The sequence below is a fragment of the Dermacentor albipictus genome, unplaced genomic scaffold (assembly GCF_038994185.2).
Source record: "Dermacentor albipictus isolate Rhodes 1998 colony unplaced genomic scaffold, USDA_Dalb.pri_finalv2 scaffold_24, whole genome shotgun sequence".
NCBI classification, from domain to species: Eukaryota; Metazoa; Arthropoda; class Arachnida; order Ixodida; family Ixodidae; genus Dermacentor; species Dermacentor albipictus.
The window spans coordinates 2,290,160-2,316,437 of NW_027225578.1; the positions used below are offsets into that span (position 1 = coordinate 2,290,160).

The 26,278-nt window shown below is 45.7% G+C and overlaps 1 protein-coding gene and 1 long non-coding RNA gene across 4 annotated transcripts in view; both read right to left on the minus strand.

Moving 5' to 3' along the window:
* LOC135909073 (kinesin-like protein KIFC1) overlaps positions 1–12,897 on the minus strand; it is a 37,022-nt gene extending 24,125 nt beyond the window's left edge. For 2 of the 3 annotated variants that reach the window (XM_065440910.1, XM_065440908.1), the window contains exon 1: positions 12,826–12,897. The gene's annotated coding sequence lies outside the window, so the exon portion shown is untranslated. Of the gene's footprint in view, positions 1–633; positions 688–12,825 lie in introns of all 3 variants that reach the window. The other variant, XM_065440909.1, reaches the window with a different exon arrangement.
* Positions 12,898–14,133: 1,236 nt separating this feature from the next.
* LOC135909100 (uncharacterized) lies at positions 14,134–20,742 on the minus strand. Its single transcript, XR_010566573.2, has 3 exons — positions 20,266–20,742; positions 19,063–19,155; positions 14,134–14,585 (listed from the first exon to the last, which is right to left on the minus strand). It is a non-coding gene; the product is annotated as an uncharacterized lncRNA (long non-coding RNA).
* Between the last annotated feature and the right edge of the window lie 5,536 nt (positions 20,743–26,278).

Below are 26,278 nucleotides of genomic sequence, written 5' to 3' on the forward strand. Positions count from 1 at the left end.
TTAGTTACTTTCCGGTGACCGTTTTTCATTGTCCAACCATCGTTCCCAATTCACCGCGAGACATGCCTGCACATATTGGAACTGTCTGGCATGTCCCCAATCTATAGAAAAAGAAGCTTGTCGAACCAGGCAGTGTGCCCGAAGAGAATAGGGGTGCGAATTCTGGAATGTACGCAAGCCTACGTGAGTGAGCAGGCATATACACCGAGTTCTACACAAATAGCCTACGCACCTCGCCCGTAGATCCAATTTAGACGATAAACAGTCTTGCTTGCCGTTATCGTGTTTTGAGTGTTACTTGTTTTTCTGGTCACAAGTTTACCCAATGAAGAGCTAAATTCACTACTCAGCTTTTTACAGCGAAGCTGCATACCTCTACCGTCCAAGGAAATTTTCGTGTGCTAAGCAAAAAACTCCCCACACGTAGGTCGGTCCCGAAGATTGTGCAATGCAGGGCCGACCCGCGGCGGAGGTGCAGTTCGCCCTTAAGTGGCCCACGTACACAGTGTCGCTGGTCATCCTTCACAGAGTGGACAGGCGCAGATTTTTGCACTGGCAAGTCCTTCATCGTTATTACATAACAGTATCATATGCAAGGCACCTCAGGACGTAATTGATATGTAACAAGCGCACCTGGTCTTTGGTGATAGCAGAAGTACTGAGGCTGCGCCGCCGACCATCCAGACCCTGCAATGCTGGCCACTTGGTAAAACATTACTAGTACACTGTTGGTGGGCTAATTGATTCCTGCTCATCATGGTGTGCAACACTCGAGGAAAGAACATCGTTTAAATGAAGGTGCAACTACGCACAAACACATTGATCCACGAAAATTAGAGCTATTAGCAAAAGTCATGAGAGGTGCAACACGCAGACTTACCTGAACAAGGTCAAAGAATCGACACCTCTCCTGCCTTCCGGTTCCATCATATCGTTTGTAGTCATACACCAAAAACCAATGAGAACGCGCGTGCAGAATTTACAACATGCATTTACACCAGCCTACGTTAAATTGAATCTTATTGCAGTCAAAGCCAGTAAGATGCTAAATTATATGGACCACCGATAGACAAAAATATTCATTTGTCATAAAACATACATAACGCCATACACAATGTTAGTTTTCATTATGCGCTGTTTTGAGGCTTGCGATGCTGTTAGTACGCCTTAATGACCGAGTGAAAAATCCCGCTCTTACAATCGGTGCGGACTGTATGAACGCGACAGCGTTAAGCCCCCCCCCCCCCCCATGTCACAGAAAATTTCGTGTCAGCAGAGTTGTCCATGATCGAAAATTTCCCCGCGTATACGGCTACCTCTTCACGCTGCCTGTACTCCGTTCCATACATAGCAGTCAACGCTATGAAAGCTACGCAAGAAGTTCGGTCAAGCGAATGTAAAACTACGCGCGCTCCGTCCATGCTTCGCTGCGCGCCAACAGCATTCGCTTGCGCGAACGCGAGACTCCTCGGGACGGGAGCCAAATAAGAAGAATCCGAAACGAACAAAAATATCTAAAACAACGCATTAGCAACAGTATGCCACAGTATGTTTGTGTCTAAGGATGCAAATTTCAATAGCGAGTCTACATAAAACAAAGTTGAGCACAATTGCGGTAAACAAAAAGCATCGAACTATGTCGAAGTGAGAAAGAAGAAAATGCGAGAAGTCTAGCTTCCACAGCGCTGACTTATGTATGGAACGGAGTCTAACTTAGGCAGAAATTCCAATTTGCGACTCGTAGATATCGATTTCGGCCACATCCATTGAGAACAAATACTCGGGACACTAAAGATGCATTTTAAAGACAGGGATGAAGTCCATCGGTGTTGCAGTAATTGAATGCATAAAAATGCATATAGGTAAAAAAAGTGAAACAGTGCATGGTTGCCTGAAACGTGAAGGCGCTTACTTCAAAATTGGTGCCAGTTAGTTCCAAGTGGATTTATCGTGAAATCACTGGCTTCGATTGGTGCCTAGTAAGATGTGGGCTAAAATAATTAGTTCTCGGAGCTGATGAGTTTCCATTTCAAATTAGTGATGTATTTTTACTACATACACTGGAAGATGTAAAACGCTATCCTGAGAAGGGTTTTATGAAATAATTTTTAAGTCAGTGCGTTATTGTAGGAGGTAGAAGAAATTACCTGTCCTGTTATACCACCAAGAAGCCAGCGTCTCTGCCAACGGAGAAGCTTCGTTTGCTTCGAGTAGCTTCTGCAAGCGGTGCTCGTTACCTGCCTTCTATACTGGAGCGGAGGGTACGTTCACGCCTCGAGCCCCGTCTCCCACAGTTTAAGAGCGCAGCCCTCAAGCGCCCGTTCCTGCGACGAGCGTCGACAACCTACCTCGTAACCGAGCGAACGAGCACAGCATCAGCGAACGCTGAGCGCAGCAGGGTATGAAAAAAAAAGCGCCGAAAAGACCACGAGGAGGAACGCGGATAAGGAGGGTATCGCGAAATCGTGAGACGAAAAGCTTGGTGCCACATACGAGGAGCTTTGCGGTGACGGTGGCAACGAAATGGTGCCAAAGTAGCGCGCTTCATCTGTTCACTGCGCAGGTAGTCTGCAGCGGCTGCTGCGAGTCGTGCCCACGCGTCATACACGCGCTTCCCTTCGCGATTAGCGATCCAATCGCGACACACTTAGCTCCGTTTGCAACGTGCCCCATGAGACATTGTCCACGTCAGCCAATATATCGCTAAGTGAAAATGCGTATACAGCGGCGTTGAAATTTCGCATTAAGGAGCATCGTAATCGACGGTGAATTTTTTTTGTTCTTGATATTTTAATACACGACGGCATTGTGCCTTCTGCATTGGATGAGTATTCGAAATCACAACTCAAGGTGAGTGACATGGCGAGCAGTCATTACAAGTAACGCCATATGGGGCTACAGGACCCGACTGTACGAGGAGACGCCGCGAAAGGAAGGGCGCACGACGCTTGGTTCGAAGTTGCCGTTTTCGCGGGTGCGTGGTGCTGTAGAACTGTGCAGCCACGATAGTTAGAGCGTTATGTATACGCTGCGTTAGTCTAAAATGACCAAAGCTGGTGAGGAGCTCTTTAAGAACGCTAACGTTGAAAACAGCCTGCAAAAACAGATATATGGAGATAGTGCTTGGGTCCCAAGTTTGTAGGGCCGACAAAGGTTGGCGTTCGGCCTTTTTCGGTCTTATTGGGGTTATTGGTATTGGTTCGTCCTTGTTGGCTTTGTTGGCATATGGTGACACGCACAAGTCGTTTTAAACAATTGGGACAAACTGGACACCACTTGAGTGCGCGTGTTCATCGCCGTGTTTTGAAGTATTTAATGTGTAATATTGTTTATCGTCCAGCTCTATTTTATTCGCTTTGATGACGAATACGCCGACCTCAGCCAAAAGCCGAGAAGCCCATCTTCCCCTGCAGTGTGCTTTCTATATTTTCGCGAAATCCTACAGAAGCCACGTTCCCTCACAGATACTAAGTATGACTTACCCTATAGTCCTTTAACTTGTCAACACGTTTACGATGAGACCGCTGTCACACCAGAGCAGACAAGCGCAACCTCCTTAAGGGAAGTCAAGGAAGTGACTGTTAGCGACAGACTTCTTTTTCACATACTCTTCTCCTTGGCACGTAGATGGTGACCACCAGACTTTTGAAACATTGGTGGTTTTGGGAACAGTCTTGCTGATCATACAAAAAACTAAATCAGGGGTATCAAGAGTAAGCTCATTTGAAAGTCACAAGAGAAACTTCTTGAGAGCATCTGTAGGATTTGCGCCGATAGCTAGTGATCCTGTTGTTGCACTTGGGAAGAGTTTGTCGTTGACGGTGTAAACCGAAAGGCATTTTGCACGTCGGATTGCCTGCACATTTCATGTGCACCACAGCAAGAGAAAGACTCCAAGATGCAACTTTCCGTGCGGCTTGAACCGCCAGGCAGGGAAGTTGCTGAAAGGGATAAAAGCTTGTGTTCACAGCAGTTGGCAATAATCTGAGAGAAACAGTGGTTGTCACGGAAATACCAAACGACTTCACGTCTGAAGTTTTCAGATTTGCAAGCCCGAAGTATTTCGACCAGACTATGTACGCGTCAAAATAACGCAGTCCATGAATTGCCACAGAACCTATCGGATATAGCGAAAAAAACCACAGCGTGTTGCCGTTTTTTTTTGTTTTGTTTGTTACACTATGATTGTTTTATTTTGAATTTAAGTGGCAGGCTGCATGGCTTGCTGACGCGATCGGGAGGCGTTCGTTTTATGGTATATCCGACTATACCGTCAGAAGGGAGAATGAATTGTGGAACCAGGGCAGTCTGTAGGTTGGGGCGTGTCAGTGGGTGTTCGCTATAGCTTTGTTGATCGACCTTGTCTTGTATGCAAAGCTTGGAAAGAAAAGCGTGCCGAACCTTATTGTGAGAGATATACTTCAGTCGGGCTGCAATACGAGAGGTACGGGAAGAGGGGACAAACCTGTGCACAAATGCTGCAGAATGATGAGAATGCTGCCAAATGAGGCAGACTTCGATTTCAGTTTATTTTGGTGCACTGCAACAGCAAATGGTCATTATTTTTGTCGTAGAATGTATCCGTTGCTTCTTCGTGACCCCTGCCTGCCTGATATTGGCGTAAGAGAAATCCGGCCAGTGCAAGCGTCTTGTACGGCTATTATGTCGTGCAGAGTAGTGTTGCTCGCTTGAGCACGGCGGTTGGGCCAGAGTAAGTTCCATATCTTCGCTCGAAGCGTGACGTGCACGTCACTTCAAATTTCGTCCGAGCTAAAGCACAGCATTTATTTCTTTTAGAGTACGGAACTGTAGCATGCACTAAGCAGTGCACGTTTGTTAGTTTGAGTTACCCTGCGAGATGTGCGCATCTCAAAGGCCATATGTCGTCGTTGCGGCTGTCGACAACTGAAGGGTAAGTGGCGTTGACATCTCGAATGTAGCAATGTGTACATGTACAGGATGGAGAGGGTGCTAGAAGGAATTAATATGGGGTTTAATCTCATACAAACACGCGTGTACAGTAGTAGAGCGGCAGCTTCCAGGTTTATTTTATGTGGACGACATTGTGTTGCTAGCGAACCAGCACAGTGATTTGCAACGTCTGGCTCATATCTGGACAAGGCGAGAATTTAAGATTGAAATTTAGGGTTAGAAAATCAGGTGTCGTGGTACTGAATGACAGCAGTGAACAAACAGGGACAACACAGGGCCAGGAAATGCCTTGGGTAACAGAATATAAATACCTTGGTATATGGATAAATGAAGGTAATAGATATATGGAAACACAGGAAAAAAACATTGACAGTGAAGGGAAAGTGAAATGCAGCCATAATGAAGCACAGAGCGCAATGGGGAAACAATAGGTACGAGGTACTCCGAGGTATGTGGAAAGGTCTAATGGTTCAAGGTCTTACTTTGCGAAATCCGGCTGCTTGCTTTACATCTGGGTTATAATCATGACTCGACGGGAACCAAAGGTCAGTGGGTCGCCTCGCATTGGGCGCTCACGGGAAGACTACAAATGAAGCTGTGCAGGGTGATATGGGCTGGACTAGTGTTGAAGTGAGGGAAGCTTGCAGTAAAATTGAGTATGAAGAACGGCTGAGGAACTTGGAAGAAAGTAAATGGGCTGGGAGAGTGTTCAGGTATCTGTACAGGAAAAACATTGATTCACAGTGGAGGAAAAGAACTAGGAAGCTTACCAGCAAGTATGCGGCCTGTAGGGTGGACAACACAACAACAAAGGTCAAGCGGAAAGTCAGAAGCTGTATTAATCTCATGGGTGGCGGCAATGGAAAAGTAACCTGCTATGAGTAACTACTTAAGCGGAAAAAAACTAATTCAGGAAAGAAACCATTTATGATAACTCAAAGGGAAGCTCATTACTTTTCGAAGCGAGATCGGGATGCCTTAGAACACGCACCTATAAAGCGAGATATAAGAAGGAAGAAGAAGCATGTGCTTGCTGCGGTAAAGCTAGGGAAACTATGGAGCATGTTTTATTAGAATGAAGAAGTCTGCCCAGCGGTCGATTTAGGTACCACTGGCCTCTTTGAAGCCTTTGAGTTCAGCGAGAGCAGTGGCAAAGTAGACACGTCCGCAATAGTGATTAGAATGAAGTGATTGGAAGATTGGTGGAATAAAAGTAGAGACACGACAAAAAAACGGAGGCGTCGAAAAGCAAAGTTTGCAGTAGGGGATCAGAATATTTGGTTGTGGGAGTTCAGTGTTTTTTTTTTTTCACCTGGGCATGACATTAAGCACTAGAATAGCAAGAACTTGGTGGCGCAAATCACCGCCCCGTTCTAAGGGGATGCTCATAGCATCCACCATATATCGTTAGGCTTCGTCACGTTAGAAACGAGAAGCGATTCCGAAAACTATGCAAAGTTATCCACAATACTCTGTAGTTGAAGCGGCCCGAGACTAAGCGAAAGCCGTTTAAACAGTCATTTGCAATGAACGAAGTGGATTTTACAAAAGCAACGTCAAATGCAATTCGATGCGGGCAGCCGGGACCACCACCATGTTTTCCGCAAACTAAGCAAAATAAGCAAAGACGCTAAACCTTAGAAATAGCGTGCGCGAGATTTACGCTATGCTCGTTGAGCGTTCTGCGCAGTAACGACCCGCTTTATATAACGTACACAATGGTCCAGCGTACGCTAAAATAAAACTAGTTGTACATGTTCACGCTGCTGCATCCCGCGTGTTGGGCCCTGCCATTAATGACTGAAGTGCAGACCGCTATGCGAAGAAACAGCACGCCATGTTCATTCGTTGTGAATGACAGTCTCCGAGCACACTATGGGCTGCAAAACAAGTAGCATGAAAGGCTTTCTATATGATAATATAGTGCAAAGCTGTGTTGTACGATAATCATTTGATACGAATTCGCGGTGTCGCACAGAATTTCGAGTGATAGAAGGATTCTGTGGAAAGCTTCCGCGTACATTGCTATACTGCGTGTGTATTGACCATACTGATTTTTATCCAGTGTACGATGTTATTGTTTAGTCATGTATATTGGGTGCGTAAGTCAAAGTGAATAAAAAGGGAGGACATTTTCAAACCTCCAGCAGCATAAGATATTGGCATCACTCCACGCAGGTGGGCTCCTGTGGAAGCTTTGCTACCGGTTTACATACACGTTGTAGAAGATCTTGTATACATCCGGCACGTGCAGGTCATGGCAAGTCAGCCACACACGGATAAGTCCGTGCTCCAACTTTGGTGTCCTGGCGCCACCAATTTATATGAAGTAAGTACGGGCAATTTCGATAGAGTATTTGCACAAATTCCCACAACTCTCGCGGCCTGACCGAATCCAGCCAAGGGGGGCGAAATGCCCACAAAATTTATTTTCAGCGATTAAATAGGCAGGGGCTATACTGTCGGCAGAGTAGCCCAGGTGAATGGTTGCCAGCAGTCACGAAACATCGGTTACCCCGCTTCCATTTTTTTTTCTTGGCTGCCGTCAAGCACTCGTGTTGTGGGTAGGTGCGATGAGCATGCAGGGCGCCCAAGGTGCAAGCGCTGCTTCCATGTTCGAAGGCGCCTGCCCGTACCAGAAACCCACGTTGGATCACGAGATGGCCCCCGACGAGTAACCTACACGGCCGCTCTCCGAATCACGGAGATAGCAGCAGCGACAGTCCGTTTATTAGTATTTTTTTGCTTTTTTGTTTGTCAAGTTCACCAGCTTCCAGAAACTGCAGACGTGAACTTCAACGTTGGAGGCAGGCTTTCGACATTCGCCGAGGTAGACAAGATTGCTCGGTACAATGCTGACAATTACATCCACTTATGGAAAAAGGACACCAGGACGATTCAGGCAGCAAAAGACGAGTTGCCAAAATTGCAGGGGGCAAGTCGTTAACAGACAGTGAAATGCTGCATTCATGAAAGAAATGCATGACGAAGGCACCTCAACGGCCATCTTGGTAAGGAAACTGCGAGGATTTGCTTAGGGTATTGAAATCGATCTGAAAAGGGGCTAACTGCGTTATGTAGGTTATCTGACGCTTCGCCGATTTCACATAGCTTGTCATTCGTTATGAGGCTAGGGGACAAATAGAACAGCGATGGCGTAGATTTATTACAAGATGCATCGCCGACTTCACAGATGGTAACTTGTTATTGGTACTAGGTAGCGAAGTTGCATGTTAGCTAAGTGAGGCAAATGGGACAAAGGTCACAACAATGATGATCTCGCTCAATCTGCATACAAAATGTACGACCGAGTCGTCTCCTTCGGTAGCCAAGTTTTTGAAGAATTCTTTCCCATGGTTTTCTTTTAAAACTGCCATTCATGCAGAACATTGATGGACTTTACATTCCTGATCTGCTTGGCAGCTACCAAGGATGGCACACCTGGATATCAGGAGCCTCTGTTAGGCTCAATCACGAAGTGTCAGAAGCATTTTTTGGACACTTACCCAAACAACGAATGCTTCCGCGTAATTTAGAAGAAAAGGCACAGTCAATGCTCGAGCTGAAGGTTAACGAAAAGCTTGTCAGAGAGCAGCAAGATAGTTACGCCTAAATATCTTGACAACCTTGTAGGAAAGGCTGAGAGCCATTCGCTGCGAAGTGACCTAGAAAGAACGGTTTGAATGCTGCGAACTAAGTACGGCGCTTCAGTCAACGTCCTCGTTTATGAAAGGATGAGCCGACAGCCATATTCCAGGATGAAGCCATGAGGCAGTCATTTGAAGACTACCCAGAAGTCATTTCTACAGACGTCAAACTTTGACTTAAGAGGGTCTTGTTTAGTTACCATCATGAAAGATACCAAAGGGCAGGAGGACATTATGGCTGCTGGCCTCTTAGCAACTGAAAATGGGGAACTCTTCGCTGCTTGTTTTCTTATGGCATTCAAAGAGCTCAACAAGAGCTCGCCCTCAATTAGTGCAACTATGGCCGACGAAGACGTTGCTGAACTCTAGGTTGTGGATGACCTTCCTCAAATGCTTCGAGCATTTCGAAGAGAAGTCATCCTCTATGAACGTGGCAAATCAAGACTTGTTCTTCATCTGCTTAAGTCATTTGTATATGCACAAAGTGAGGAGGAGTGCGACCCGTCGTACAGGAGTCCTGATCACGACCAGCTGTTATGAACTACAACGCGAAATGGCAAAATCGAGAAGGGATTGACCGAGGGACTCGATTTGTATTAGTCGTATAACATAAGAGCCCAACAAACACCGACACTAAGGACAACAGAGGAATTACTTGTACTTAAAGAATGAGATAAAACGAAAAATTATTGGAAATGAAAGTGGATGAAAAAAACTTGCCGCAGGTGGGGAATGATCCCACAACCTGCGAATTACGCGTACGATGCGCTACCGCGGCGCCATCTCCCCATCCACTTTCTTGAGTATTTACATTTCCTAGTACAACTCTGGGAGTTATTTGCAGTCACGCAATTGTGGCCTAAGCAAGTATGACTCAAGCCTGTGTACCGCGGGCTTTTGAGCAGCTGCGCTCAAAATACGCGTTAGAGAACATCTAATCATCGATGAATCCTTATATGCAGAGTTTTGGGTACCGAGTATTCTTCCAGCCGTCTTCGGTCAACACCATCATGATACGACACAAGATAATTGGGCAACAAGTAAACTACAACAGGAATTGACAGACGAGAAAAGGGTAAATCGAGGGGCCCGATTTTTATCAGTCACATCATAAGAATCAAACATTGACATCAAGAACAACATAGGAAATATAACTTGCGCCTAATAAATTGGAGATAAAGTAATATCGCAATTGTATCCGGTACGATACTTTCAATTTGTATCTTAAAATAGTTCGATACAATCGCACATTGATTATATATCTATAATGTAGCAGCAAACGCTTATGCATAAAGATGTTTCCTTGGAAAAATCGTAAGTCCGGCCAACCTTGATTCATTTGAATAATATGGCAGTCTCAAACTTTTTGTTTGCTCAAAGAATATGTTCATTCCGAAACAATTTATTGGGGTTGCTTTATCTGCTTAACATGAAAGCTCTGTATACGCTGCGTTGCTAGCGGTTTCTACTTGTCGCTTTTGTAAAAGATGGGAGTCTGTGCTCTGCTTGGCGACCCACTGGTCGGGAAGTAATTACAAGAACATCAACAAGACGCCTGTGCATGAAGGCGCCAATACCGCTGTGGAGTTGTACGCTGTCCGTAAATGGTGTACCGTTTACGCATGTGACCTTGCCCAAAAGATTTCTTTTGGCGCTTGCGAGCAACAACTGAGGAAACAAAAGAGCCACCTTATGCATCAGTCCCCCGGAAGCAGCATTACAACGCTTTCCTTCAAAAGCGGGTTTTCTTCCACGAGAACCTTCATATCGCTCATGTGAGAAAGCCACTATAGATACAAGTGAACTCCATTCTTGCATTCTTCGTAACAAAGCACCATGCAAGAGAAACTTCGGCACCGACCCTATAGCGGCATCAGACTTTGCGCGAAAGACGCCGCATGCATTAGCGTACGCAACAGGTACAGTGTTCTAGAAGATTGGCGCTGTCTTGCTCCGCACAGCGCCGGCGGCACGCTCTAGACAAGGCTGCTGACCTCTGCACTCGTGTAAGACGCGTTAAGACTGGGTAGGTACAAGACCGACAAGGAGCCGACACCAACGAATACCAACGACTGGCCGACTGTCCAGCACACTATGTCGCCGAGACCATGTTATCATACCAGGCCGACAACGACGCAATTAACGAGTGCGAGACGTGTTATGACGGCCTTTCTTGTCGACGTCACCGATGAAATCAGCGTGCCGACCATCGTTCGACCGAACCACTCGCGATCGGCCATCGAGGATGGCGTTGCCGCTTCACTTGCATATATAACTAATCGCGCTAAAGACTGGTCATGTCTATGAAGTTCACATGCACAAGCCGTGCACATATTGAGGTGTGAATCAATGTTGATCCTGCGCAGCAAAGCCTGTGTAGACCTGGTGCTGTCGAGTTCGTGCTGCCGCTACCGGCGGGCCTGAACGGAAAAACTGTTAGGACAGCGGAAACTACTGGTATACCTCAGTTCTAGAATTAGCAATTTGAAATGAACAACACTTCGCGCGGCGCGTACACAGCAAGCGACAAGCGGGGGCACAGCAGCGCCGTGCTAACATCTGGTCGCATTCGCTACGTAAATGGGTGGGTCTGCACGTGTTGTGCCGACACATTTCTAAATTCCAGAGGTGCACTGTTTGCCTCTGCGTCACACGGGAAACGAGAGACGGTGCATTCGATACAGCAGCATGGACAGCCGCCTCGATCAGCTATCCCAATTGCGGTGTCAGCAATGGCATACGCGTGGACGCGAGAGAACAGGGCCTGTAAATGAGCGCTTGTGGGAGCACAGTTCCCGCAATGCTTTAAGGCAGCTGCAAAGCGCATGATGAAGTTAAAAGCGAGATTCAGTAATAAATGAACAGTCAGTAATATCCTATCTGGATCACAGGTGCCGCTGTGTAAGTGGCACGGCCTCTCATATTGTCTCATCTAAATGCGGACAACGGGGCTCATAGGCGCCGATATGCATGTTTCGCTAGGTTTTGATTTTTCATATCAGCGATGCGCCTCCCCCCCCCCCCGCCGATATTTAGCGCTTTAATGCTAATATGTGGCCGTATATGTCGATGTAAACAGGCGCACCGCTTTGGTAAATCGCAGGCAGAAGCGGTCGACGACTTCTGGAATATACGAAATGTCTAAAGAATGTAAAAACGACGCAAAAAGTCATGTGCAAGCGCAGAAAATAGTGACAACAAGCTGCAATGTAGCCGCGTCGGTAGAAGTGGATGCCTCTGTCGACTGCACTGTTAGCGTAGCAGCGCACTCAGGCTTGCTGACCCAGTAGTCAGCGAGTGTTGCATGGACTCTAGGAACGACACACTGCACCGGAGGAGCCATTAATAATGGCTCGCACACCGCCAAACGCACAACCGACGCGCACTCAACATGGGCGCAGGTACACAAAGCTACGCAAATCAACCGGTGAAAGCACCGGCACCATTCCGTAACGGAAAGGCAGGAGTAAAAAGTAGCCAAACGGATGCACTGCGCTACGGCTCATGGGGTCCAGGACGGAGGGCTCCACCCGCGACCGCGATGGCTCCAGGCGGGTATATTGCCCCGGTGTTGCGAACCATTAAAGCGTCTCTCGCTCTTTGAAGTTTCAATCGATAGGCTCACAGATAACTGTGGCCGTGGGTTGATAACCGAGCAGGCAGATGCACTGTACACAAAAGCACACACAGCGGCGACTTTTCTGCCGTGAGTTGTGCCGAAGGAAACTCCCCGCGGAAATGGGCGGACACGGGAAGCACAGGGACTGCGGGCACATCAGCTTCCGCGAAAAATGTGCCGGCATGCAAGTCCCGTGGTGGCGGACAGCCAACGGGAAGAAATTGCTGGTAACTTTCGCCTTGCGTAATCTGCCGCTGAAATAGGCGCGGCCTGCAAGATAATATCGGGGCTACGAAACACACGTGGCACTGCACAAGCCAGGCAGAAGCCTATGGAATGACGCAGGGGGCGGAAATGGAATAATGTCAAAACTTTGGTGGCACATCGAATAAAATAAAACTTCAACACACGGGTCAATTCAAAATATGTCTGCTCTCACTTAGTGCAATGCCTTGATGCGCTGTGTGCCTAGGGCATTAGTGCATGCAGCGGGGCCAGCCTTCGGAGGATAAGTATAACACACGTGAAATAAGTAACGTAATGCTCAAACGAGTGCGGACGTAGTTTTCGGCAGGCGCGGCACAATGGGTTTTAAAAAAGACAAAATGAGAAGACAGAAACACTCACGGTGGCTCATTTCGCTGTTGACTGGTTCACCATACAGAAAGGGATATAACATATATAGGCACTCGGCGAAAAGTGGTAACAGGAAATACGTCACGCTGTAGTATTAACGCCGAGCCTTTGGCACCGCGTGAGCATACAAGAAAAAAGAATGTGAAATGAAATTAACAGAAATTGTTTTATTTTTTTTTATTCTTTCCCTGGAAAAGTAAACATATCTGCGTAAAAATTAAACTCTGCTGCTTACTTCCGTTCCCTGTAACGACAGGAGAATCGGCGAATGCCGTGCCAGATGCTTGCGTCATTCGTCAGACACACCGCCGAAGCGAGAGAGACCGGCCGCGCATCTGATCATTGGCCTGTTGGTTCACCCGTCTGTTTGTTTTCCTATATTTGGATTTAGCTTGGTTTGGTGCACTCCAGGCGAATTCTCGCCTTCCTTCTGAACTTCGACATGGCACCGCTGCATATTGGAGCACTATTGGCAAGGTGAGAAATCTTGTTCGATACTCTGCGACGCATTATCAAGCAGTTAGGCTTAGGGCACGGAACCCATAGGCTAGACTTGTGACGCAGTTATCGAAAAGCAGCGCGGCCGTCGTGGCGCAGTTAATTTGAATTAATGAATAGTATTTAGAGATGTTTGTGACGCTTTCTATGAGCCCCAATACTACTTTAACTTATTTCGGTAGTTTTTGGGCACGCTAGTCGCACAGGGTGTTGCGAGGCAGTTTCGCGTCCACTGAATCTTACTGCGACAAGTTTTGGCGCTTTCTCTGGCCCCCAACGTTATTGTAACTAATTTCGTTAGTTTTTGGGGTACTTTTCGAGCGCAGTGAGCGCTCCTGGCGCTGTGACGTGGTTAGCGAAAAGCAGCTCGGCCGTGGTGCGCATTTTGACTTGACAAGTTCCTGGCGCTTTCTACGACGCCCAACCTTGTTGAAAATTATTTTCGGCACTTTTTTTTTGTTACTTATGAGGCACGCTCGCCGCGCCTGTCGTGACGCAGCGAAAAGTAACTCGGCCGTGGTGACAGTTTGGCGCGTACTGAATCTTACTCACTGTAAAATAATTTACACCCCTAAGGGTTTTTTTCGGTGTCTATAACTAACCCCCTAGCACCCTTGAAAAAGCTGGGTTTTATAGGGAATTACACCCTTATGATGGTTATTCTATATTCCAATAACACCCTATCCCTTGAGGGTGTTTTGAACAACATATTACCCTTCGACCCATGGGGTGTAAGGGTGTGATCAGGAATATATTACCCCTTCACCTATCGGGCGTAATGAGCAATATAATAGCCCTTGAAGTACGGCATGTGGAAGCGGGTACATATGCACTTCATTGTTTGTTTCTAAGTCTACAGTTAGGCTAGCACACAGAAATGTTATGTATGGTGTGCATACAATAGGTAATGTGTTTACAAACGCACTGCATAGCAACTTTGAGAGAAAACACATTATCACTTGTGAGTGTTCTGCGTGAAATGGTCCCATTTATCACAGATACAGAGTGACTGCATGGAGGGTCATTTATTCTAGCCTCCTGTACAATATTTTGAACTTGCACTATGCCTTGTGGTGACAAATCTTGCGGCCGTTCTACATTGAAGAACAGTCTCATTCAAACCAAAGTTCCAGGGCACAGGCGAGGATGATGATGCCTTTTTGTAGCTCCATTCCAATGTCCTAAGGCGAGCCATCATAGATGAAGCCATTTCTTCATTGATCATGCACTGTAGCCATCTGCTTCTTTTCTACCTGCAAAATGATTTGTTGCAATTTAATGTCAGGAAAAGTACACAAAACATGACTAGCAGCGCTTCCCTGCATCATTCACTTTAATATTTCAAGATCACATGAAGAGCAGGTTAAAGAAAACAAGCACAGATAGTGCTTACTTCCAGGAAATCGTTATTCCGAAAGAATAAGGCATTTAATCTGCCACATCATGAATGTAGGAGAGACAGGCTACACAACTATATGAGGGCAATTCAGAAATAATTGCCTCCAAGCCCACTACTTTGCCAATATTACAGCAAACATTTTGAACTTTTTATCATTGATGCACTTATGCTTAAGCTATCGAATGTCACTTGCCTCGCCTTCCTATCTCTTATCGTTCCAGAGTAATCGAGCAATTCATGGCATCCAGTGGTGACGTCCAGTTGAAACAACAGGCTGTAATTGAATTTCTGACTGGGGAAGGTTGTGCGCATATCAACATTCATGGCCATTTGACTGCAGTTTACAGGAATGCCTGTGTTGACGTCAGCACTGTGCAGAGGTGGGCAAGGACTGTGAAAGACCAAAATCCTACCACATCAAATCTCCCGGATCAGCACCGAAATGGATGGCCCACAATGGCTTCTGATGAGAGTCATGAACATCAGCAGATGAGTTGACTCGGTGCAATCACAGAATCAAGCAACACCAGATTGCAACACTCGCCATTTCCATTGCCTCAGTGAACCACATCATTAAAGACCTGCGTTACAAGAAGACTTGCGCTTGTAGGGTGTCACGGTAACTGACGACTGACATGAGAAAGTCGAAGCATAGCCAACAAGTTCAATTCTTGTAACCCAGGAGGTTTTTAATTATGTGGTTCACTGCACCAATGGAAATAGCGAGTGTTGCTGCAATCTGGTGTTGCTTGATCCTACGATTGACCCGATTCAACTCGTCTGCCTGATGTTGATGATCCTCATAAGAAGCCATTGTGGGCTGTCCAGTTCGGTGCTGATCCTGGACATTTGATGCGGCTGGATTTTGATGTTTCTCAGTACTTGCCCACCTACGCACAGTGCTGATTTCAACACAGGCATCCCCGTAAACTGCTTTCAGATGGCAATGAATGTTGAAGGGCACAGAACCATCCGCAGTGAGAAATTCAATTACAGCCCACTGTTTCAACCGGACATCACCACTGGATGCCATGCATTGCTCGATTACTTTGGAACGTGAAGAGATAGGAAGATGGGGCAAGTGACATTCTATAGCTTAAACATCAGTGCATTAATGATAAAGAGCCAAAATGTTTTCAGTACTACTGGTAAAGTAGTGGGTTGTGCATCAGTGCACAACCCACTTTTGTGCCTCAGTGCATAAAAGTACATTTTGTTAAAAAAGTAAGTGGAACAACAGTGCATTTTTCCGGCAAGTTTGATGGTGCATATCTCCGAACTGACGCCATTCTGGAAATCAATTCCAAGTAGATACACCTTGTAATCTCACTGGCTATGATTCGTAAATTACAATATGTGCCCCAGATATGTGGTGGCGCTGGCAAACACTCCCAGCGTTCTACTAGGAAGCATAAATACCCAAGAAAGTGATGGGGAAACGGCGCCCGCAGTAGCTGAATTGGTAAAGCATCTAACGCGTAATGCAAAGACGTGGGTTCGTTCCCCACCTGCAGCAAGCTGTTTTTTCATCCACTTTCATTTCCATTAATTTATCATTTCTTTATTTCATTTGTTAATCACAAGTAATTTACCCTAACTTGTCCTTGGTGTCAGTGTTTGCTGGCTTCTTAGGATATGATTAATAAACATCGGGTTTCTTGGTTAAGCCCATTTCTTTTCGGTTATATTAGCTATAATGTAATTCATTCGAAAGATAATAATTTTTTTTATTAGTTTAATATGTTTCGATTTCTTGTGCTAGATATATCTGCGTGTTTGAATATTCCGGCTCAAGGACTAGAATTATGCTATATGCAACAGGACTATATTTAAAAATTCCACAAGACTGAAAATCATCACCCTGCATAAAAAGTGTGAATTTAAAAACAAGCTTCAGTGAACCTTATTGAATCAGCAAATGGCCAGTGTAACTAGTCTGATCATCCTGGAAATCTTTTGTAGCTTATAAGCATAGTGAATTTCAATTCCACATTTAGGAGTGCAAATTTTTCTAGAAGTCAGCTTTTTCTTTTTAACAGCTAGCATCCCTGCCAGTTTGCTTAAACATAATGTTGCATGACTTCAACAGTACTGCACAATCACTTTTTTCTGCTCACAGTGTCTAGTGATGTGTCTTTAGCAGCTGAGATAATTAATGTTCATGCAGATAAACATCAGAAAACATTGCAATAGCTGCCAAGAAAATGCAATCATGCGTTTTGTTTACAAAAGAGCATGTGCTCTACCTTCTGCCAGGTTTGTTTTCCGTGTCAGGCTAGAACGGAACTTGCACAAGAGGCACCTTTTGCATCCATGAAGATATTTTATGAGGTTATGGTGGTGTCGAAACATGACATCAACCATAACACTTTAAACTATTTTATGAAACAGGTATTTGTACAAAGATAGAAAAGGCACCAATTTTGAATTTATCACATTTGGTTTAGAGTACCATAGTATAAATGGCTCAACTAGTACAGGTACGCAAACGGGCTAGTTGGTATTGGTCGATGACGTTAGACAATGTGAACTCGACAAAGGATGGAGAAAGAGGCGATAGCATTTGTTCCCTTTCTCGCCACTTTTGACGTCCCTTGTACAAGTCTGCGCTGTCTGTCGAACATCATGGTTCAACTAGTACAGCCTGAAAAAAATATGTCATGAAAGAAAACTTGACTTTCAACCTCGACAATTCTGCCTGTTAGGTATTATGGTTTCTTTAGAACTTATTTCTTTATACAAAGTCAGACCCATCAAGTAAAGCTTAGTGAGAAAGAAATGAAGAACAACGTCAACACCTCTCAAGGCACATGCATCAAAGGAGTCAGAGCATCATACACATTACCTTTAGGTGCAAGAGTATTCTCTTTCTTAGGCAAACTGCATTTCTAGTTTCTTAAAGCCTATATATTTATTTGCCACAGCTATGGGAAAATCACAAGGTGGAAAAGATGTGTTGGTGCAATTTCAACTATTATGTACAACAGCAAAAGGTAAAGCACAGGAAGTCTCACTGCTCCTCTGTCTAAATGACATTCAGTTTCATTTGTCATGTCCACTCCTATCCTGATGGCAGCAGAAACAGGAAGACAGCAGCGTGGTTCAGAATGTAGATGAAGGAGCTGATATCCTAGCTGACATAAAGAGTAAAAAAAGGGAGCTGGTCAGGCCATGTAGTGCAGACGTGAGACATCATTAACTAGCGCGAAAAAGACAACGGACGACAGCTAGAAGCACACAGGACAGAACTCTAGGCTTCAACTGAAATTTTGGCCACACAGAAACATAGGATTCAGGGGATGCGACCTCACCACATGGAAGCAACATTTATCTTTCCTTTTCCCTCCTGACACAGGAGGTATTGGAGCCAATCGATGGGCAGGTTCATTTCGAGATACGAACACTCTTTTTTGGCGAGAGCAAGGGAAGGGGTGCTTACACACTTATCACCTGCTTTTCGATGCAAAGTGCTTCGAATATTTTCATGTCGACCTGCCTCTAGAGCCGCGTGGGCAGATGAGTGCTTTGAAACTGCTCAGCAATGACTTACACTGCACTGCACAGCACTGCACTTACAGCAATGATTGGCCAGATGGCCACCAGCCATGACAGCTGCCCTATCTTTGTTCCCCCAAGCGGTCGTTTAAACACCGACCTGTTTGGCTTGAGGACACATAGGGCAGCTTTGAGTGCATTGGTGGCTGGTGGCCACATGGCCAATCATCGCCATACGTGCTCATGCACCGAGCAGTTTCAAAGCAATCATGTGCTCAGGCAGCTCCAGAAGCAGGTACATAGGGAAATATACGAACCACTTTGCATCAAAAAAGTGGGAAATAGGTGCGTAAGCACCCGTCTCTGGCTCTTACCAAGAATGTTCGTAAGTGAAATTAACCTGTTCATAAATTTGTTCCGATAGCTCCTGTGTTGTTTCTGTCCGTCGACATTCTGTGCATTCCATGTTTCTGTGTAGCAAAAATTTCAGTTGAAGTCTAGACTTCTTTCTTATGTGCTTCTTGATGTCGTCTTTTTCACGCTAGTTATTGATGTCTCAAGTCTGCAATGAGCACCAACTAGCCCAAGTGCCTTCTTCAACCATGTAATGCATAGGGCAGATAACCGGTGGCACATTCGAGTTACAGAATGGATGCCAAGAGAAGAGAAGGGTAGTCAAGGACGGTAGAGAAGTAGACTACGATGAAGTCAAAAAATTTTGCAGGCTTCACTTCGAATCAGCTAGCGCAAGACAGGGGTAATTGGAGCTCACTGTGGGAGGTCTTCATCCTCCGGTGAAAAAAATATGTAGGCCAATTGTGATGAAAAAAGTATACCTGTCGGGTCAGACGTCTTCACTGTCTTTTCAGCAACGTGTAGGCCCAATACAGCCAGTCGGTTCCCATGGAATTGCTTCATGCTGACTGCAACTGCATGGGCACAAGAAAACAACCCACCATTAATACCATTCGAGATTGACGACTCAATAAAAGAACCTCTCAAAACTGCAAATACAATTAAGCATTTACCAGCTTAATAAATACATATATAAAGGCCAAGAATAGTTACAATAACCATACACTTTATAACTAGACATTAAAATAAGGTAGTGAAGCGTACAATAACCGTAGGACGCTAAGTGCAATTCATTTCAGAAATACTGTTGACAACTGACAGGACGCCTTAGGCAGGGTTCAGTCACACAAGAAAACAAATAGTAGTAATAATAAGCACGCCTGCGTGAAACCAAGAAACGAGTACAAGGACGAGAAAAAAATTGATTAGGCTCGGTGTGCTTATTTATACAAAAAGATAAATTTATAAACAAATAGCGCAACCACGCATTCATCCGCAACAGCACGACAGCTTCTATAACAAACGAGCACAACTTAAAGCGATTGATAAGTACATAGCCGGGATGGTCGTGGTTCTTTTGTTTTGCATTAGTTCTAGTCATGAAACCACAAGCATTGCAAGCTGCCTGCGCCATTACCTACCACGGGAGCTCCGACAAAAAAAAATAATAATAATTGAGTGAAAGTACACAAGCGACATTTAATACGGTTGTCACACTGCACACTTTTGGCCGCGATCGATCCTGACTGGAATCGAATTTCTGGACGCGTTTGGCCTCGTTGCACAATCGGTGGACGGGAGCCAATCGCGGTCGAAAATTTCGATCCAGAACGCGCTCAATCGTGCTCGAAAGTGGCCGTGTGACACCGGTATAAGTCTGCGCCCATCTTTGGTAACAGAAAGAACCAATTAGTCAAACCAAAGTATTATTTCCCTGCCTGCGCCGAATACTGACGCGTAGCAGTACTTAATTCTCTACAACTCTAGTTGAGGACACGTGAACAATGAAACATTCATTTTTTTTTTTCTTTTTCACATTCGGTGCCCATAGGCTACGCCTGGAATTCATATACTACACTCGCATCCAACACACCTTGCGCTGTCCTTTAAATAAATTACGCGAAAATTACTACCACAATGACGCACCATAAAAAACGCGACGCTGAACGTGGCTACGTACGTACCTTTTATATGAGCAGTTCATGCGCCTTGCAAAAGGCCCTCGGTTTGAAGGCGGAGCGCTGTCACGATCTGTACTCTGGGCACGCCGTTTCGTTTACGTAGTGGATGGACCATGTTGACGATGCATTCCGCCGAAAAACAAAACGTCCACTTCATCACTGTTCAGGCCGAATGGAAGATGTTTTCTCCTTCGCCACGAATGACGGCCGTCGTAGGCGTAGTAAACACACTGTCACAAAGAAACACCGATGTCGTAGGCCGCTGGTGCCCTTCTTTCTCACGCATAATCGCGTCGTCCTCACTCCGGACGCTCACTTCGCGTCGATGAGCACAAAAGTACACGAAAACAACGAGGTGGTACAACCTAAACGCAGCAAAAAACAATCTAATTACTCACAACTTCAAGAATGTCACGGAGAACACACACATGTGCTCCCGGCGGCCCGCCGCGAGACGCAGGAAATGACGTAGCGGCGATAGCGGCGACACCCGTCGGGGGAAGTTATTTCAATTTCGGTTTCGTTTTCAAGGCATAAAAACAAATATTCTTTTAAACTATGTTTGTGTATTACTTTCAAAGCTATTTATTTTACGCTACCTCTAAGCCATTTTCTGTGTTTACGGGTAGTTTCACTGGAAATTTATTTCCAGAAACATGGGCTGATATCAAATCAAATGGGGCAAAGGTGGGCTGGTAACTGCGTGTAAGTGAATTTATTTGTCGATGCTTTCTTTTTTGTTTGTTTGCTTGGACGTTCATTTGTAAAGAGACGTGGCCCTTCCTGATTGTATAAGATACAGAGGTACTTGCGAGTCTGTCTTTTCTTTTATACACAGAGAAACAGAGAGAGAAAAAAAGCTTTAATTGGCATTTTCAAGAAGTTCACAATGCTCATATTTCTGAACTGGAGTGCTCACTCAAATTTTAAATAGCTTGGATTAACGGCAGATATAAAAGTACTTGCATAATAGCTTTCTAAACGTATAGGCGACACCACGAAATTTCACATGTGCAGAATTACACGAAAACCTTAAGTTTCCAAGTACGAAAAGTCAGTTCTTTGCCTGCTGTCGTGAAAGTGCAACCGAAGCGAATCCATATCTGGGGGTTTTTTTTTTCTTTGTTTTTATGAGCGGGTGAGCGAGTGGGGCCTATGACCGCTCAAAAGAAAGAACAAATATAACAACGATTCCCCTCTGGTGGACAGCACCAGGAGTTGTCGTTGTCATAATCTGATGTCGGTCTTTGTCTTACTGCAGTTGCTTATAATAGCAGTTTGACGGTTAATGAGGAAGATATATTCAAAATCGAGGTATTTTGTGCATGCGGTAGACAAGTCATTTTCGACCCAACTACGCTCGCCCTCAAACTACCACGAGCAGAGCAATTTAGTATTGTTCCCATTCAATAGCTGTGCCTATACCATCGCCGAACCCCTTTGCTCGGCGAGGGTGCAGTTGTGGTAAAGGCTATTGAATGACAAGAACAATTTCCTGGCAAAGTGTGGGAACTGTGATGACATTTCGTCTGGGTGTTGGCTTTAAGCATTCTCTTGTCTCCCCTTAGTACCATACTGTCTCTCCTCTGCGCTGTTGCATGTGAGTACAAAAAAGTAAGTGCTGCACCTTCTGCACTACTTTTACGGTGGGTGGGGGTGGGCAGAAGGGGGCTAACGCGTAATTAGTCTTCCAGAGGGCATTGTGTCGATAGCCAGGGTGTTTCAGTGGGCATTGTGATGGCCAAAGAGGTCCAAAGAGTATTGTAGCGATGCCCACGAAGTTCTCGCTAAAAGGACTCGCACACGCCTTCCCCGCGTCCCTCTCATGTTCATTATGCACGCTCTCAAACCACCCACCGACGCGGCTGGCAAGCCAGTGACAGCAGCAGCAGCAGAATTGGAAAAAGTGAGGGAGGAGGCACAGAAAGCTTCGCTTTAAAATTTGGCAGAGTGCCCCTGTGCACGCTGTAACCTGCAATCCAGAGCTCTGGTGTTTTGAAAAAATTCAATTTCAATCTGCAAAGTATTTCTTTCCCGTATTCAGCATGTGCACCTGTCCTACCCGTCTCGCGAGGGGAGACGGGCGAGTCTCGCGCAGGTCTACATATGCCAAGACATCGCGAACGTACTTGGCAGGTGGGCAGTAGCGCGCACACTTGAAAAATGCCTCACCACTGTTCCGTGAACAAAGATGGGTCTGCAAATGCCCCGCCAATTTCTGGAATCTCGTTATATCTACAATGATTGGCTTGTTATCCTATTCATGCATGCAATAATACTGTCTCCAATTTGGGAGGGGAAATATTTCAGTAAATACCGTTGTTAGTCGGTGTTGTAAATACTTTATGCATCGCAAGTTGTACGTTGGTTCTCTATACTTTCTTAGATTATTCTCCCTTTCTTTTTGAGCACTCCGTTCAGGCAGCTGTTTGTAAGCCAGTAGAACGTTCCTTTACTATACAACTACAAACTTAATAGTTTCTTTTTGTACAGCCAGCTTCGTAAATTGACGCAGACGCGAAGCCATGAGCGTTTTGCGCGGCTCTTTCTGCAGATGCTGCTTGAGCAAAGCATTGTGGTGGGTGAGAAGGCTCAAGTTTGCCAACGAACCTACCTTGTTTATAAACTTGAGAGAAGCAGAACGAATTGGGGTTATTGATTCGGCGAAAGAAGGTCAGGCGGGGTCAAAGCTTCTCGAATCGGCGAATCTTTTGTCCGCGTATGGTTCATCGCACCCTTTTCTGCCTGTTTTGTCATGCTTGAAAGAAACCTAGACGACCGCACTGCTTTAGAGCAATTGTGGCGCGTCCAGCTGCATGCAGTCACGTGGCCTATTCATTTTGCTAGATTCCTGGCGTCCCAAAAGCAAGAGCTGCACTAGTTCTGCCTTGCTGAAAACATTTTGAACATTTTTCTTTTAGTTAAGTATTCAATACTAGAAAAAGTAGGTGCGCGCTTTTGGATTCCGCGGAATTTGTGCGTGACGACATTAAGGAACTGTGTGCCACCTAGAACACTGTGACATAATAGATAGTAGTGCTTCAGCAACAGGTTTTTCCCAGGACATATTTAAAATGGCTTATCAAAACAGACAGTGAAACGGAGGGGGACTCTCTTCAGGAGTTTTGTCGGCTTTGAAAGCCCGACATGTCTCGGGGGGGAAGGGCTTGGGGTAAGGCAGGGCCCATTTCTGGATCCGCCACTGGTTTTTAGTGCCGTGGGACACGCCGTCTCTTCGTGCAATTGTATGTTTGTGAATGTGATAAAAACAAACAAAAACACCCTTGCACCCACCCCCAATATTCTTAGTCAGCGCACCCTTTCGGTGGGTAAAAGGGTGTTATGGCATATAGAACTGCCCTATGCTTCGGAAAAAGTCATGATGATGGGATGTTTCTTGAATGAAAACACCCTTCAAGGGTGTTATGATTCGCAATTCTCACCACCAAGGGTGTAAATTATTTTACTGTGCTGCGACAAGTTTGTGACAGATATGGCCCCGAAACAATTTAAGCCTTCTTTCTACTCACGCTTCTCAAAAACGCGACCAGCAAATGTCAAGAGCTATAACACGGGAGTGTGTTGCTTGCGCCGGCCCAACGCGCGAAAGATAACGCCAAGGAGCTGAAACGCCAGGAACTAGTAACTGAAAAATTCCGTCTTCTGAACGGCACCCACGCATTTGTCTTCAGTGCGAGTACAAGGAATTCTGCGAACATCCAGCATGGTCTGGTAGAGAGCCTGTGTTGTGGCCGCCTCTCTGTATTCGCAGAGCACTATGTCGCGTGTGTTCTAGAGAAGTTCTGGAAATACGCAGTAGCCCGAAAGTGCAGGAAATAAGGCCCGGGAAGAGGGGAATGCTTGAAAATGTTTTCGCGGTATGTACGGTATTGTATTGGATGAGTCGAGTATGTTCTTCGCCGTTTGTATAAATACAATATGCTTTTGTTTGTAATGCCACCCATTCGATCACCACTGTCACGCGCGTCGCCTTTACACGCATCATTCTTACATGTTAATACCAAACTAACACTTGCTCTTAAATTTTTTCAGTTGACGTCGTCTGGTGGAGCTTCCTACGGAAACTACTGCTGCTTACCTGGTGCCACAACGTTGGATGACTGCACAAAAAACACGCAACGAGCATTTATAAAGAATAAAAGAAACAGTTTATTTCACAAGGCGCCTTGCGCCTTTATGAAATTGCACGTGGCACATATTCGATGGCGGCTTGTGAAGGTCGCTCGCAATCAATTCTAACAATAAAAATTGGAGGACGCTTAAGCTTCGCCTTCAAGAGTGGAACGCGATAGCATTATCGCACCCCGTTCGCACCACCTACTCAAACGATCTACGCGAGTCAAACGTCGCGGTCAGCACAGACAGCCGGGCCGCGACGCGCCATGAATGCGGACGCGATCATGGGGCGAGTGGCGCGCCACGTGTCGGGGCCAGTGGGGGGAAACTTCCGGGTTTCGGTGGCAGAGGTAATTGGTGCCATTTCTGTAATTGGCGAACGCGAAAATCCGTTTCCCTTGCATGGCCTCGTAGATCGTCGGGAGCACGCGCGCCGATCCAGGTGGCCGAGCCCTTCCCCTCCGCAACTCCTCTCTAATCACCCTCTCTCGTTACTTCCACGCAACTCCCTCCCCTTCGACTGTCTCCGCGCGCGCGCCGTGCGGCCCCGCCGTCCCGGAGCCAGCTCAGCCCGCTAAATGACGTTTAATGTTTCGTTATCTGCTGTTATCGCGAAGCGTGCGCTGCTGTGCGTTGACCGGCGTGGCTAGTTTCGTCAGTTTCGTGGTCCTCGGTAGCTGTGTGCTTGTGCTCCGTGAAATTTCACCCGTTTCACGACTCGTACTGCTCGTGCAGTGGTGCACAAATACCTCAAAAACAAGTCCTGTAAGGTTGTTCCGGGTGCCTAAAGACAACAGGCGAGCGCTCAGACCCAAGGACATCAGAAGGCGCATGTACACGAACACAGCCCTTTCCATTTGTGTGCTCCATGAGGCTCCGGACGTCGTTGCGCCTTGATTGTGCTACACTTGCCTCTTCCCGGTAGAGCAAGCTGACAAATAGATGTTCCTCCTCATTGTCACCTTGTCTGTGGCTTCTGTTTTTCTGTGCCAAGTCTCATTCTGCAACTTCAGTAACTTGCCCAGCTTTCCATACCACCCTCAGTGCTTTTTCTGTGTCACGTTCTACAAACGTACTAACAGCTGAAAAATTACTGTTAGTGTTTGTGTACTATCTCAGGAACCCCCGATAGGAAAACCGCGCGAACAACCTTCATGTGTAGGCATGATACGCTTTTTTTTCTTCTGGAAAGCATGAGCATTGCAAGTGTCCTCCATGCATATTTTTGCAGTTCGTGTTTTAATACAAAGGAGAGCCCAGTAGGTACGACTTAGTGCCTTATGTGACGTAATTTTATTGCTAAGCATTGCATTCGGGTCGAAAGAAAAGTCGAGTTGTTGGCTTATTTTACCTGGTCTTTGATTGAGGAATAAGCCTTTCTGCGAATGTTTTCGATGTGCTGCTGCAAAAGCCGACTACCTTCTGTTCCCCTTGCCAGCGTTACTCAAGTTGTGGCCAAGTGCAAAATAACGTGATAATGTGCGTTTCAGTTTTTAGTACAATGTTATCTTTCTTCTGCCATATTTTCTCTATTTGCTCAGCAGTAATGAATATGTCACGCATTTCATATACTTCCGTGCAGATTTATAGGTAAGCTTTCTTTTGGTATGGCTCTCAATCAAACAATGCCAGCGTATTGTTCTATTTTTCAGGTATTTTGCGGGTCATTGTGTTTGCCAATAGCAGTGAGTTTTACCTTTTTATAGTTGTCATGACTATGTCATACACATCGTCCAATTTCGTGCAATATCTTAGTGCATATATCAGGAGCTCGTCTACATTTCGGTCTTGAGGACGTTATATAAAAATCTTTTTTTATGTATGTACATGAAACGGCCTTCGCGTTTTCTAGCGCTTTCTTTTGTTATTTCGCCATCTG